This window comes from Hibiscus syriacus, unplaced genomic scaffold (assembly GCF_006381635.1).
Source record: "Hibiscus syriacus cultivar Baekdansim isolate YM2019G1 unplaced genomic scaffold, ASM638163v2 tig00111273_pilon, whole genome shotgun sequence".
Taxonomy (NCBI): Eukaryota; Viridiplantae; Streptophyta; class Magnoliopsida; order Malvales; family Malvaceae; genus Hibiscus; species Hibiscus syriacus.
Window position 1 is genome coordinate 2,462,350 of NW_024063040.1, and position 13,864 is coordinate 2,476,213.

The 13,864-nt window shown below is 36.2% G+C and overlaps 1 pseudogene; it reads left to right on the top strand.

Annotated features, from left to right (window-relative positions):
• Positions 1 to 173: 173 nt before the first annotated feature.
• On the top strand, positions 174 to 753 carry LOC120157650 (annotated as a pseudogene).
• The last annotated feature ends 13,111 nt before the right edge of the window (positions 754 to 13,864 follow it).

Sequence of the window (13,864 nt, forward strand, 5' to 3'; positions counted from 1 at the left end):
CTTTTCCTCCTTCCGCTAGTTACTCTTTCCTAGAGTTAACTAAGAGGAAGGTTTTTAATGAGGCCTATTATTCCTATAAAAAAAATAATTCCATCTCTAATGTTGCTTTTCTATGACATTTTAGGACTAATAGAACTCCAAGTACAGTGCCAGTCCACCGTGTAAGTTTCTAGTACAGATTTTGCAGATCACCCATGCCTCCATCTCCTACTTCAACCGACGGCTGGGGCGAAATTGAAAACGGCATTCATGAAGAACATGACAGTGACAAGATGGATGGGATGATATTGAACCCCTTGATGAGCCAAGCCATCTCCAGTTTTGGCAAATATTCAGGCAGCTCAGAAGCGTCCCGTTTTACAAGCAGTTTCTCAGCCTAAACCACAAGGTAGTATTCTCCATTCAATTGTGTAATGTAGGAATGAGTTTTTTTTAGTCTTAACGTTTATGGTCCTAGATGGGAAATACTTTTAAAGCAGATATTTACGAAAATTTGAAGATTTAATTTTCGGCGTCTGTTTTTTTTTTTTAGCTTCTACGAGTTTGAGACCAAAAAGTACAGTGAAGGTGAATAAAGATGAAGATGATGACTTATGGGGTTCAATAGCAGCTCCTCCTCCAAAATCTGCTTCTAAACCATTGAATGTAAAAACAGCCGGGGCAGTTGACGATGATGATCCCTGGGCAGCTATTGCAGCTCCCCCTCCAACAACCAAGGCAAGCCTTTATCAGCAGAAGAGGCAGAGGAGCTAAAGCAGCTGCTTCCAGATTGGCCGACATAATCGTACATCCTCAACTGGGATGTAAATCATAAGAGAACAGAACACAATTGAGAAAAAGATAAGGTTGTGTATACTTTTCTTCATCTGGTGACTGGTTTCACATTAAAATGTTGCGTGCAAGTAGTACTGTGACATATTATTTTATTTGTAACAATTCTTTTGCACAAAATGTGTACTGATGTGCTGCGTGCTTGAGAAGACTGGTGTGCAGTTTTGATCATGCAAATGTATTTTTGATCATGCAAATGTATTTTGTGTAGGGAACAGAATGACTAAGCTTTATTTAGAAGTATTCCTTTGAAAGAATAATAGAAAGTTTCAGTGGCTATAACCGACTTTGATGTTTATGTACATGTATTTGAACTCCCATCGTATGAAAAGAGAAACATCATTTCGATTGAAAGCATCTAGAGAAAAGATCATTTAGTGAAATTGATTGTTTCCCAAGCAACATTACCAACCTGATTGATGACAACTGATTCAATAATCCTATCGAAGTGGTTGTGCTAAAGATATAGCATCAAACTCCAGCTACTTCGGTATCTGCGAGGATATCCAAACCCTACAACCCATCAAACAACAAGTTGACAGAGAAGACAAAGCTGAAGAAGCGAGTGCTATCTGTAACGGGAGCAATGGTAACAGCAAAAAAGTCAAATGATACGTCCGATATAAGCACAGCGCTTCAAGAGACCTGCAGGCATGAATAGCACCCACCCTGACTCCAAAAAGTCCCGCACAGGGACCTCGGAAGAAGCTGATCTGGCCATTGAGGCGAGTGGCCCTCCTGTCTTGCCCATCCAAACGGTGGAGGCTGCAGAGCAGCCCCACCGAGAGCCTTGATAATCCCAGCTGGAATTGTCATGGCTTGGGAACCCGACGACAATCAGAGAACTTTGGAGACTTGTCTCCTCTAAGTGCCCCCAACTGGTTTTGTTTGTGAATCTCGACTTCGGAAGAATAAAGCAGAAAAGCTTAAGATTAGCTTGGGCATGAGGATGTTTTTGCTGCGGAAAAACAAGATATGTATCGGGCTGTTAATGTTGTGGAAAGAAAACCTCCAAGTTAATCTCATCGGTTTACTCACTCTCATATAGATGCTGAAATCACTTGGAAGCAGGAGCAGTTTCGTTGTACTGGTTTTTTTATGGGTTGTGTGATCGTGCAAGGAAGAAAGAAAATTGGCTTATGTTGGAATGCCTAAAGTTGGCCTCTAACCTGTTTTGGCTCGTCTGAGAGATTTTAATGAAATCTTCTTCAACAACGAGAAGATGGGAAGGAACGCCGGGATATGGAAGAATTCAGAGCCCTAAGGAAATGTGATCTTTGGGACTTGAAACCAAGTAGCGGCTGGTTCACCTGGTCCACCCGGCGTACGGTTGATAATCACATCAGAGAAAGGATCGACCGTTATGTAGCTTCCCCTCAAAGGCGTGCGCGTTTTCCAAGATTCAAAGTTACCTCTGAACATGCAAACTCATCTGACCACGCGATTATCCTCTTGGAGACACGCGATTATCCTCTTGGAGACGACAAACCAGACAACGAACGCGCAAAGACGGGCAAGAGATGATTATTTCAAATTTAACGTATGTTGGGAAGAGGACTCGGATTGTGGAAGATTGGTTAATGAACGCTGGATTCACACGCATGGGACGACATGGGAAAAGCTACTGGCAGTAAGCTCTAGGTTGAAGTCTTGGCAGCACGACAAAAGATCGAAAGCAAAAAAAAGAGAGGAGCTGCGACACAACATAGGCATTCTCACATCGGCGCCCATCACACCTGATACTGTGCAACAGCTTGTTACGGCATAAATCGAGCTTAAAAACATCGTGTATAAAGAAGAAGCATACTGGTGTCAAAGATCACGGGTTTCCAGGCTCAAAAGTGGAGATAGAAATACCAAACTTTTTCATGCAAGAGCTAGCGGAAGAAAGAAAAACAATTGGGTGAACGGGATCGAAAACTACAATGGAGACTAGGTGGATAAACTCGAAGATATTATCAACGTTGCTACGGACTTCTTCAAATCTCTTTTCCATTCTTCCTGCTGTGAACCATATCATGCTATCCTTGATGCCATTGATGTGTGCATTTCCCCATAGATTAATGCAGAACTTTGCAAAGAGTACACAACTGAGGAAGTTCGAGTCACTTTCTCCCAAATCAACCTGAACAAAGCCCTCGGTATTGACGGTATGCCTGGTTGTTTTATCGCAAATTTTGGAATGTTATTGGTGATGATGTTATACCCCTTTGTCTTAGTCTTCTTAGGGGTTAGTTGTCTTTTGAGTCTGTTAATCAAACTATCGTTGTACTGATTCCTAAAGTTGAATACCCACCGTTAATGAAAAACTTTAGATTGATTAGCCTTTGCTCTGTCATCTACAAGATTGTGTCGAAAACCATCGTTAACCGTCTTAAAATTATTATGTCTCTGTGCATATAAGAAAATCAATGTGCATTTGTTCTGAGTAGACACATCTCGGATAATTTCCTTGGTGCCCACGAAATTTTACCTTAAAAGAGCTAAAATTGGCCCTAACAAAGGGGTTGCCTTAAAACTCGACAAGAAAAAAGCGTACGATAAAGTTGAATGGAATTTCATTGAATATGTGATGCGATTTTGTTTGCCTTACCATGTCTTGCATTCCTTCGGTTTATTACTGCCTAAGAATTAACGGAAAACTTTTAGGAATTTTCAAACCCGAAAGGTGGTTGCGGTAAGGGGACCCTTTGTCCCCATACCCTTTTATTATTTTTCTCTCAGGGATTCTCGACGCCGCTCCTGGCTGAACAAAGACAAGGATTAATTGAAGGAGTTCGTGCAAGTCTTAGGGGGTCTCAAATCAACCACTTGTTTTACACCGAAGATAGCCTCATTTTCATCAAAAATTCCCCACAAGAAACATGCAAACTAAAAAGGGCTCTTGATATTTTCGAAGAATCGTCTTGGCAAAAAATTAACCACCACAAATCGATGATCTATTTTAGCACCAACAGAAGACCTGGAGATTGTCGAGCTTTGACTACGATACTTGGTGTTCAGGAAGAAGACAACCCCGACCATTATCTTGGCCTCCCACTTATTGTAGGGAAGAATAAAGCTAATGTTTTTGGTTTTATTCGAGACAAAGTAGTGAAGAGAATCAATGGATGGACGAAAAACCTTTTCTCCTTTGGTGGTCGTGAGGTATTTCTTAAATCGTAGCACAAGCTCTCCTGACTTATGTTATGTGTCACGCCCTAATCCAGTCTGACTTGAAGATCCATGAATTACGATGCCACAGAACCACCGAAATGGTCAACTCGAAAATTTCTTTTTAAAACATTTGTAAGCATCAAAATAATTCATCATAAATTGCAGTGGAAATCAATTCAACGTTTACAAAATATAGGAGTCCTCCAAAATACGTACATCACAACCATACCTCTACAAATACTCAAGACATAAAAATACGTACATCACAACCATACCTCTACAAATACTCAAGACATACTCTGCAAATCTTTTGGTCTGAAATGTACGGATGTGATAGGCCCCTCAACGATCCCCTTCTAATCTGCGCACGAAAATACATTCCATACGCTGAGCTCACAAGCTCAGTGCCACGAGAATAACTATGCAATACTACATACATTCATTACATGAACATGCTGGCATGTAGAGTCATAAACATGCAAAAGTACATAACAAACATGAGATAGGTCGAGCGGTGAGGTCGGAGGAATTTACGTGCATCTCGGACAACACACTAGCCTATTTATAAGTGATAGCTTCGGGTAAGAACAAATATTTATGTGCATCGAAACTCATAGCCCGTAGTCTACCTCAGACTGTCGAGAGGTTGGGGTGAGGACCGAAATTTACGTGTATCGAAAACTCACACCTCGAACCTAGTAGAGCATAAGGTACAATTCTAAAATTTACGTGCATCAGAATTCGTACCGATACGATCTGGAATTTACGTGCATCGGATGCGTACTATCAGACATTATCCAAATTATTTACAAACAAAGGACGATTGTTATAATGCTAGAGTAACTCGGGTGTCAAAACCGTTTCCCAAGCGTCACACAAGGCAAATCTTACAATATCCTAACTTGCTTGTTTTCTAGGTGAGAAATTAGTGATCTTAATTATTTTCACTTGCATTGGATACTTGTAGCTTACACGGACTCAAAACACCTCAGCCCAAACACTCAAACAATTTAACAAAAATTGTCCAAAAATCTACGTAAGTATTGATACCGGACCAACACATCGATACTCACCCCTTGGGTATCGATACTCACTTGAGTATCGATACCAAAATTTGCTTCGATGTTTTCAAAAATGTCTCAGTATCTATACTACCCTCTAAGTATCGATATTGGACCCTGAGTATCGATACTCCTTGAAGGGATATCGATATTGCCCTTATAATATGTTGGGTTTTAGCCTTTCATGAAGAACAATATCAGTAATGTTCTTACTGTACCGATACTGACAGACTAGAAGCTCTATTTTGAGCACGAAAACATACCCAAATCTCTCCCATTCACATCCTAAGACTAGCAAATGTTTTTAAAGTCTTATTTGAGGTCTTAAAGGTCAAAAGTTATCAACTTTCATGCTTACAAAAAACAAATACAATATTGCCATGAAAATACTCTAGCATGCTCACATGAACCAAAACATACCAAAATGCACACACAATGACTTACATGCATTATAGTCAAGTTAGAAATGTGTTACCTTGAAGCTAGGTGACTGAAAAACGTTCTCAAATCACCCCAAGAACCAACTTTTCCTTGCCTCTAGCCTTTGAGCTCTCTCATTGCTCTTGCACTAATCAAACCATGGAAAATAAGTTGTTAACTCATTTTAAAATTTAGGAAGGTGTTAAAACGATCCTACAACTCAAAAATCCTAAAAACGGATAAACTTCCAGATTCCACAAACCCCTCTAAAACCTATTTTTGGTTAACTTACCCAAACCTTGCAAAAGATGGCTTAAATGGAAACTTGGGAGATGAGGGTTGTAGTTCTTACCTTGGAATTCTCTAATGAGCTTGAGTTTCATAAATATTCAAGCTTTAGCTTGACTTGCAAGGGAAAAGGATGAAGAATAAGAGAGGAAGAAGATAAAGCATGGGATGAAAAAGAGGTAGGGGTTTCATACATGATATCATCCCATTAATTGGGAAATCAACCTTCCATTTGAAAAATAGGTTAATTACTTCCTTAGTCCCTTCACATTAGAGTCCAGATTAAAAACACCATTTTTATTACTTGTTGGCTCAACCCAAGACCAAATTAAATGCCACTTAGGTCAAAATCTTCTTAGGCTAAGAGGATTTATTCTAAGGTCCAAATCAAATAAACCCGAAACTCCTAACCCGTATTTTAGGGCGTTACAACTCTTTCTTTCTAAGAAGAAATTTGTCCTTGAAATTTACCTGAATAAAAAGGTGCGGATAATGAAGTTGTATACCTTCTTCGGGTTCCATATCGCTTCCTCTATGCCATGGTTCCTCCACAAGACCTTTACTAACGATATCATATTGTTTTACAATTCCTTGACGTCCTTGGCAAGGATCCAGATTGGTTTTTCCTCATAAGTTAAGTCTTACCTCATTTCAACTTTTTCAAGGGAATAACATGGGACGGATCGGATCGGTATCTTTGAAGCATGGAGACGTGAAACACATTATGGATGTGCTCTGGATCTGGAGGTAATGCCAAATGATAAGCTACTGGCCCAACTCTCTTCAAAACCTCATGGTTCAATGAATCGCGGGTCAACTTACCCTTGTTTCCAAATTGACGTACATTTTCCACGAGGAAACCTTGAGAACACCTTGTCTCCTATAGTGAACTCAATATCCTTGCGTTTTAGATCGGCGCACGATCTCTGCCTATATTAAGCCTCTTTCAAATGACTCTGAATCAGTTAAACTTTTTATTTGATTCTCAGATTAAGTCGATACCTACTATCTTGCCCTCACTGAGTTCCGTCCAACACAAAGGAGTTATGCACTTGCGCCCATACAAGGCTTCATACGGAGTCATCTGAATTCTTTCCTGGAAGTTGTTGTGTTGTACGCAAACTCTAACAAAGGAAAATGATCCTCCCAGCTACCCTCAAGATCCAAATGGTGCACCTAAGCATATCCTCTAAGATTTGAATAACTCGATCAGATTATCCGTCTAAATGAAGATGAAAAGTGATACTATAATGTAATTTAGTACATCAGACTCCATACAGTGCCTTCTAGAACCGGAAGTGAATCGTGGATCTCTTTCAGAAATGATTGAGATGGGACTCCATGCAATCTCACAATCTCGCGGATGTATAACTAAGCCAATCTCTAACATGTAGTCCATACAAACGAGAGAAAATGAGCAGACTTCGTCAGATGGTCCATTATAACCCATACCACGTCATGCCTGAATCTTGTCATTGAAAGACCGGTTATGAAATCCATAGTTACTCTCTCTTATTTCCACTGCGGGATCTGAATTGGCTGTAATAATCCAGAGGGAACCTGATGTTCAACCTTGACTTGTTGGCACACTAAACACTTAGGAACAAAATTTGAACACTTATCTCTTCATGCTCAGCCACCATACAATGGTCAGAGCTCTTGGTACATCTTGTTGCTACCCGTATGAACAAAGGGGACTACAATATGCCTCATGAAGGATCTTGTCCCGAAGCTGTCTGTCGGATGGTGCAATGTCTAAAGAAGTTCTCACCCTTTCGGGTTTCAACGCTGCAATAATTACGGATCATTCTTCCTCCTGCAAAGTCCGATTGGAAAGTATCATAATCGCTTGACCTAGGAAGATTTACCAACCTTTTCAACCTTCTTTGGAGTATATGGAACCGCAACAACATATGGGTTCACGATGAAGAACTATAGGATTCAAGAGCAGTAGTGAATATCTCATGGGTTCTTGGGTCTCATTCAAGAAGTGAATGGGAATATGGCCACAACTAGTTCCTCAAATAACAAAAGACCAAAACATCTCTGGATCAAACCAGAAGTGAGAAGAGTCAAATTAATATGGACGACTCTTGGTTGATTGGATCTGGAACTGCAACCATTGGTGTTGTGGCAAGGGACATCATGGACTGGTTTTTGGTGGTTTCGCCCGCAGATTGGAATGATGTCACACCCTGGAATCAATTGAGGTTAAAGCTTTCACCTAGGGCATAAAATTTGCCCTAGAAAATGATGGACTGCTGCAGTTATTAAAGGAGATGCGTACGAGATATTAAAAGATTATCACACAACCAAGAAGATATTTTGGTGATCTAACTGATGCTCAATGAAGCTCGTAACACCCTCAAACATCATTCGAACCTTAAAGTGTCTTATGGACATCGAGAGGCAAATAGAACAACTCATTCGCTTGCCTAATGGACTTTGTCAATTTATTCTCCGTTCTAGTTTTATTATGAACCAAATGTATAAAAAAAAATGTAATACTAGATGTCATTGGAATATTCTCTTCCTTCTATTTTGATCACGATGTGATTATTAATTTTTTTTGTGCCTTCCAATTCCAAGGCTTCGCTTTAACTAATCTGGACCGATTTAGGTCGTACATCTGACTTTGGTGTGAAGTCTCCCAACGATGATTTTCTACATATACAAAGACTGGAACATAAGACATTGCTTAAGCATATCAAGTTACTTACCACTTGAACCAACCCCGTTAGTGACCACGATGTGATATATATATATATATATATATATATATATATATATGTTGAGAGTTAAAAGTACAATTATTAGATTAATTATTACGAAATAATATATAAAATGTACATGGAACTCTTTCATCTTCCTTGTGTTTCTCTCCGAGTGATCAGGGATGGTCCTGAGAGTCGAGTTCGATGGATTTTATCTCAATTTGATCTGGTAATATCAGATTTTCTTAGAAAAAAAATTGAGTTATTATCGAGTTCAGATCTAGAATAACTTTTTTATCTGATCCAAGATAGTAATACAATTATCTTATATATTTAAAAATAATTATAATAATATGTTATTTTTTAGATTTATATTTTATCTAAAAAAATATATTATTATAATTATTTTTAAATATATAAATAAATTCTTTAAAATTTTAAATTATCAAATAACAATATTTTATATTGATAATTTAATTTAATATCTTTTAAAATTTTATACCCTAATTTTGTATAATTGAAAATTTCGTACACCTAACCTCATTTAGTCACTTTCCCCAAATTCGACGGCTTTAAAGTATGAATTCATGAAGTGATGTAGAGCATATAATTATTTTGCTTGTTTGTGTTGATTTGTTAGATGTACTATTATTGATTCAGTGTTCATATGTATTACCATACATATGTACGTGTGTGTGTATATATATATATATATATATGATCCTTACATGTTGAAAATAACTATACATACATACGGTTATATTTTGAACTGCTTACCATTTTGACTTTTTAATAATTCATATTTAAAATATATATATTAAATATATTTTTATGATTAAATTTTAAAACGCCTTTCGAAATAGTAAAAATCTTTTCATTCTTAGGGTGATTATAAGGTAGTATCTGTATGAATTTTTTAATCATTGACAACACAGCTATAGACACAACTACTTGAACTCAGGTTCTCTGAAAGAATAACACTCCCCTTAACCACCGAGGCTACTTGAGGATTGAATCGGTTGATTTGTAAACTGCAAATGAAGTTGTTGGACCCTAAATTAGCATATTTATGATTATATTGAAGAGATGGGGCAAAGCAACTTCAAGGAAGATGAGGTTGGAATAACGTGGGAAACAGGCTTGTGCTCAATGCCTAACCTAACGCATCAAGTCTGTTCAATTGTGGAACAAAGCTGTCCATGCCATCTTAGCTTACATTTCATTTCACTCACTCCATCTCATTTCCTCATCTTTCAAAATAAAAAAAATCACCTTAAAAATTAATCTGAATTTAAATTTAATTTAATAAAAGAACATTAATATTTAAAAATCCAATTAGAATCATTTGTCTTAAAAATCCTTATCCATCTTATCCATTTGACTAGTACCTGGAACTTGCTTAATTTGACTCTGTTGTCCATTGATCCATTTTCAATGATAACTGGACATGCTTCAAATATTTAGAAAATTATTGACCAACTTCTTCTTTACATTAATTACCATTTCAAATCTCAACTAAAAAGTAAAATTAATTTACAAACAAACTGTAAAAATTATATTTAATTTTACTTGTGAAATAAAGTTTCATTATTTTATAAAGTTATTATACATATTCAAACCTAGTATATATTCTAACGACTTTCATATGTGACATGATATGCATAATTTGTTATATTACGAAAATATTATGAAAAAATTAATAAAAACATAAATTCAAACCTAATCAAGATAAAGATGGAAGAATAATAGTGAAGTCAAGTATTAGCGTGTAGAATGAGAATCAGCGCGTAAACATGCATTTTTCTCACAGTTCGATGACTTTAAGCACCCCTAAACTCCAACTTAACCGACTTCGTCAACTCCACAGACAACTATTCAACCTCCCCTCTGTATATAAAAAAGTGTACCCCTCTGGTTCATCCATCGCCAACAAATATCACAACTTTCCCATTAATGGCGACCTCCAACAAAACCCACAAATATTCTCAGTTCATCACAGCACTCCTCGTCTTCTCCTTCTCATCTATTTCGCTTTCATCTAGGCTTCTCGGTGGTAATCCGTCAGCCGCGCAGCCAACCTTGAACCTCGGCCTTCCTGTCTCCGTCGAAGGCTCCGACAAGCCCGACCAAGATCCTAAGTCGACAGCTCTGCCATGTGACCACCACAAGGTTCAATTTAAGAACTTCGAAGTCGGAGTTCTGAGGTCTCCGACTCAAAAACTCGCCGGAAAGTACGGTCCCATGTACCTCAGCATGCTTCCCAAGGGCGGCAAGGTGCCGTCGTCTGGACCTAGCAAAGGAAGCAACGATATAGAAACCTAGATCAACTGAGGCAGATCAGTTCAAAGCTTCATCTGCTCTCTCCTATATGAATGAATATATTTTTATTCATTTTGATTGTTTTTTTTTTGGGGGTTTGTTGAGTTTTTGGATAAGTTAGTTTTCCGTACTACGATGAGAGTTTATATAATGATTACAGAACCATAGGGTTTTATGTACTAGTTTTTTTTGTTGATTAATCTATGAATTATTAAAAAGAATGCTTAATATTGTCAAATAACCTGGTTCCTTGATGTCTTTTTTTATGACTACCATGAAATTAAACATTAACTAGATCGTTCGAAATTGTTGAGCTGTAGGAAAAATATCATATACCCTTGACATGATCAAATTCGACTCATTTACGTTTAGTTCTGTGATTATGAAATTTTTTCCAATTAGTTTAGGGCTTAGGAGAATCTCGAGGCAAATGGACCACAGCGTAAATCATGTAGAGATGGCAACGACTTGAATTTTTTTTGGGTAAACTTCACAAATAGTCACTGAACTTTGAGTAAGTTTTTTCCCACTTAACTTTTAGAAGTTACAAATTTATCACTAATATTATCGATTTGTAATAAAATAGTCAATCGACTTTAACCTCCGTTAATGTCAATGATGGAACCTGAGCTAGACCGTCAAAAGCTTATTTGAATAATAAGACGCCATGCTAGAGAGCCATGTGTCTTGCATGATCATATCTTCAACTTCTCTTCATCTTAATCACTATATCTTAATTATCTCTTCAACTTTTCTCTCAGACAATTAATAAAAAAAACCCAGAAAGGGAACAACAATAATAGCAATACAATAAGCTTCTCCTAATCTTTGTTATGGATTTTCTTTGGAAGATGCTATGAAAAATCAAAATGGAACAATTGTAACAAGAAAGGGGAAAAGGAAATGAACTGTAGACATCAATTTTTCCATTAAATTTAAATTTATTATTATTATTATTATTATTATTATTATATTATTATTATAATTATTATTATATTATTTATTAAATATTACAAAACCCAAATCACAGCCTATTTACAATCCAGGCCCAACTGAATGGCTCAACAGATGACCCTAAACCCTTTTAGGGTTTGTAACATTTTAGCTAGGTTTTCTAACCCTAGCCCTGCTCGGCGCCGCCTCAAGTCTCCAAGAACTCCCAGCAGCCGCCTCTGCCGACACCTCCCAAGCCAGATGGTCCAACCAGCTGCTGCCGATGCCTTGCTGCCACGCCGCCGCCTCAAGGAAGACTCCAGAACGCCAGATGGCACACAACCATCCCTACGATGAGTCACCAGCCTAGCTTTGGTGACTCACCGAGGTTTCCTTCGAACAAGAGACCACAACAACAACAACGACGGAGAGAACAAAACAACGAGTAAACAAAGAGCAATAAACAAACACCCACATCCAACAGTAAGCCAAAAACAGAAAACAAAGAGAGAAAAGCCAAGATATTTACCTCATCGGAGCCTCCCTACGTCGTTGAAATCGAAACATCGGAGGTAGATCTACGTGTTTTGGTAAGATTTTAGGCTAAAACAACTTTAGATTTGAGTATAGAAAAATAGAGGCTTCGATTTGGGGTGGGTTTTGTAATTTCCGACCACCGGATACGGTGGCTGGCGACGGAATTAACGGCGGCATAAGGCTGTCGACCGGTGACCACCGTTCCTCCAGTGGGAGGAGACTAGAGAGAAGCGAGAGAGAAATGCTTCTCTCGTTTTTAGAGAGAAATGAAGAAAAGAGGAAATGAGAATGGCCCGTAGGGCCAGCCATTTGGGGGTTAAATACCCTTTCCCAACGACGTCATTTTTGGGGAGGGTGTTTTGTAATTTCCTAAGGGGTAAACCCCTTCTAACGGTGTTCCATGTTTTAATCTTTACAAAATAGTCACCAACAGTTATTTTTATTTATTTTAATTTGGTATTCAAATTTTAATATATAGTTTAGTCATTAATCAGTAATATTTATATTTTAGGATAAATATCATATTTAGTCCCTCATATTTTTATATTTAATATTTCAATCCCGAATAACTAATATGTTAAATCACACTGTTAGCGCTCAAATTTTATAATATTTCAAGTTAGAGCATTTAAGTTTTATAGCTTATAATTTAATCATTAATTATTTTTACCATAAGTTTTTTATTTTATTATTTACACCTATAGTTTTAATTTTCTATATTCTAGTCACATATTATTATTATGTTTAAATTATACTTTTAATACCCATATTTTATGTATTTCGAATTAGGATTTTGAGTTTTATATTTTAGTCACTTATATTTAAATTTAACCATAAGTTTTAATATTTTGCAATTTAATATTTTGCTTTCAATCTTTTTATTTTGATCATTATTATTTTTACTTAATATTATATTAATAATAAAATACCATATAATATTAATTTTATTTTGATCCTATACTTTAAATATAGTATTTTATTTATTTATGTTTTATCACTAATATTTACATGAAATACAATATTATAATTTTAATAATATTTATTTTTAAATATCAAGAAAATGGCAGTATTAAAGCAACTAGATGTCCTATTCTGATATTTAAAAATAAATAAATATTTACTTATAAAAGCCAGAAAAACATATTGTTTTATTAGAGAAAATTATTATTTTTAATATTTATTTAAATATTAAGAAATGACAGTCTTAAAGCAACTGGATGTCCATTTTCTGATATTTTTATATAAATATTTTACTTTTATCAATTATATATATATTAATAGAAATGTTTTATTAATATTTATTTATTTTTTAATATTAAAAATGAGCTGTCTTAATGCACCTAGAAGCCCTTTTATGATATTCTAAATAATAAATATCTTATATATATATATATATATATATATATATTATATATATAAATTAATATATTTTCTTAAAATTATAAATTTGAAATAACAAGATTACAAATTAAATATATTTTTGAATTTTTAAATTTCCAATAATAGAGACAATTTATAATTAATGAGTACCAATTTTGGGCGTTGTGGGGTGCTAATCCTTCCCCAAACGTAATTGACCACGAATCCCTTTTACTATTAAAAAGA